Raw genomic sequence first — 3,173 nt, 5'->3', positions numbered from 1 at the left:
TATATAAGGTCAGTTTGAGCAGGAAAATTGAAGGTGGCTAAGAAGAGATAGATATCGTCTGGCCAATGAAAAGTAGATTTGTCTCACTAATGATGATTTGTGATCGCTGGAAGTGCTACTGCGTCGTAAAGTGTTTTCCTGAACGATCTGATACGGGATACATTCATTGGCACTATTGATTCAGACACCATTTGTTGGACTATTAAGTTTAATAACTTGACTCGTGGGTACCTAAATGTTTAGTATTTTAATATTAATTTAATGCAAATGTATGCATACCCAATAATATTAAACAGAAAATCTTTTGTAACTAATATACAATGTTGCGGCTCGGTAAATATGTCGACACTGAAATGAAAATCAGTCTAGCATAGGGAAAATTGGGGAATTACACCGCGAAATGGTGAATTGCGCAGCGGAGTTATTGTGAATCGGCATAAATTGAGCCAGCATAAACCGAGGGCTACTTGTATTGCACTCACTTTTTACTCACTTATTCTGTATTTCAACTCACTTTTCTCACTTTTTCAAAGGGGAAATGGCACTCCCAGGCCTGAATCGGTGACCTTAAGGCCCTCTGTGTCCCCCGCAAAGGAAGATATCAATGGAATCATGCCTCCTAATCTGCCTAACGCGGCTCCTCCTGCGGGCTTTGCTTGTGCACCTCCTGCTGTCTCTCCTCGCGCCCAACCTTCACCTCTTGTCTCCATTTTTTTTTTTTTCGAGTTATCTAGGGTCGTTTCTAAATTCTCTCTCACTTCTGACACCACTGTGACCGTAGGTCGGTGTCTCTTTGACACCACGTCAGGAGACCTGAATCTGACACCACCGAGTCTCGCAGGACTCGGAAATCGCGACGTTACATCACGCGAGTGGTAGCGAGTGAGCGATTGGATTCAGAGTAGAGGTGAGGAGAGAGACGAGGAAGTAAATTAATCAGATTCCATGGTTGCTAACAATTAACAATTTTAATGAAACTAAAGGAAATACAGAGAGAGTCAATTTTGGTCATAGTTCCCCTATTCAAGAGAGGCCCGTCGAGAGAGAGAGAGTTTACAAACGAATCGCGGGTTGATAAATACCTTGTCGATGGACTGTTCTTTCTACTAGTTCCGAATCTTGTCCATTCACTGGTGTGGAGGCACGGAGGAGTGTAGAGGCTTAACCAGGCACAATTTTTTTCTTGCGGTTTGAATCCTGGGTCACGATTTTAATTCTGGAGGATGACTTTGTTGGGCGGACTTTTGAAGACGACTCTCTTCTTGAGGGTTTTTTGTTTTTTCTTTGTAATTCCTCTTGGGTTTTTCCATTAGGTCAGGTGGTTATTGTTAAGGGTCTGGCGTCCAATATGGGCTCTCCATCGAAAGTTCCTGGTGACACATCCCTGACTAACTGGATCTGACTCAACAAGGAACAAACTCTGTGGGAAATAATTTTTATGGCTTTTAGCCTAACTCGATAAAACGCTCGAATTTAACCGATTAAAGTTTCCAATAATTAAAATTTAAAACAACACTTTATTGAGGGTTGTTCGGCCCTCACATTTAAAAAAGACTTTAAAACCTTTATTATTATTTTAAAATCCACTTTGGGTGAAAAGTCAGGAAAGTAAAAGGATAACAACAGATTTTTTCAGAGTTTTATCAAATTTTTATATTTTTAATATAAAATTTTACATATATATTTTTAAACTGTATAAAACTTATGTATTAAAAGATTGTTCAAGGTACTCAATTGAATTCATTAGCTATATGATAAAATTGTTAAATAATTGGAAGCCAGATTGCTACATTGCTACATACATTGCTAAATAATTGGAAGCCAGATTTGCTACAGATACATTGACAACTAGTTTCTAATGCTAGACATCCAAACAATAAAAAGTAATGATGTGATAAAATCATTTAAAATGCTTAAAATATCGAAGTTTATCAAATTATAATACTTGTATCTTCGAGGAAAATATTTTAAATCTCCAATGAGAATAGGAAATTAACTGTATAGAGTGGATTATATAATTTATTTTAAAATTCTAAATGATTTAAAAACAAAAATTTAACAGGGAGATAAAGAATACCAATAAAAATTCATTGATTAAATTTTAAAAAGTACAGAAAATAGAAAAAACAAAAACTGAAAAGGAAAAAATTGTTTTAAAAATTATATTTAACTGTATTTAACTTACGTATGTATGTAACTTAATGTATTTAATTTTGTCATTACGAAGAAAATTGTACTTAACCATTTTTGATTTTTTTTTCCTTTATATCACAGGTTACAATTTGTTATCTATAATATCTGACATAAGATAATTGCTAAAGCTAATGCAGGCTATTCTTTTCTTTTTTTTGAAAGGATCTTGCATATTTTATGTAATATTTTAAATATACTTTTATTAATGCATTATAATATTAATAATAATTTTATCTTTGTTTTTATTGATTAATTAACGTTTATTAAAATTTTAAATTTCTTAAATGAATCTGATGATAAAATAACATTTATTTTTACAATACTAATAATAAACCATTTATGTATGTATTAGTTATCAAGCCAAAGTAATTTCAGTTCAATTCATGCCAATTGCTGTGTATATAAAGGTAATGATAATTTTATATAATTAAAATTATTTAAATGTAAACAAAGATTGCAAATGTTTTTTATTTAAAATTTATATGAATTTGTTAAAATGTAATACAGATTTATTATTTTATTAAATAAACAAACATCATTTTATAACAAAATATACCTCCTATTTATTCCTGTACATGTTGAATTAATACTTTATTTTTTAATACAAAAATAATTAGAATCAGCATATAACAATGTAGTTTAGAAACTAAACAATATCCAACCTTTAATTTTAGCACATATATTTTTGACTATCCCATAGGACTGTATTATCTTGTCGAATGGTTAATGCTAAAAGAGAAGTTGAATAGGAATTATTTCTGGAGTGATAATGATTCTTTGACTCTCAGTCTCTCTCTGTTCTTAGCTCTGAACATATTTGTTTTGAAACAGTTTGTCTTTTATCAGAATATATACACCTCTTATCCTCATTGAAGATCATTATTATCCTTATTATTCCCTAGTAATCTAAACAAAATATATTACATTTGAATATGATGCTGAAATTTTTTTTTTTTTTTTTTTTTTTTTTTTTTTTTTTT

General features: G+C 31.4%; 1 protein-coding gene across 1 annotated transcript in view; it reads left to right on the top strand.

The window, feature by feature from the left end:
- The window catches only part of LOC111640302 (E3 ubiquitin-protein ligase RNF123-like), a 42,639-nt gene that overhangs the window by 11,662 nt on the left and 27,804 nt on the right, over nucleotides 1-3,173 (top strand). Inside the window, exon 2 of the mRNA XM_023386310.1 lies at nucleotides 2,546-2,600. The gene's annotated coding sequence lies outside the window, so the exon portion shown is untranslated. The remainder of the gene's footprint in view (nucleotides 1-2,545; nucleotides 2,601-3,173) is intronic.

This window comes from Centruroides sculpturatus, unplaced genomic scaffold, assembly GCF_000671375.1.
Source record: "Centruroides sculpturatus isolate CEXI.00-Female unplaced genomic scaffold, Cexi_2.0 scaffold1348, whole genome shotgun sequence".
NCBI classification, from domain to species: domain Eukaryota; kingdom Metazoa; phylum Arthropoda; class Arachnida; order Scorpiones; family Buthidae; genus Centruroides; species Centruroides sculpturatus.
Note: the sequence above shows the minus strand (reverse complement) of the source record. Positions and strands in the feature narration are given on the sequence as shown.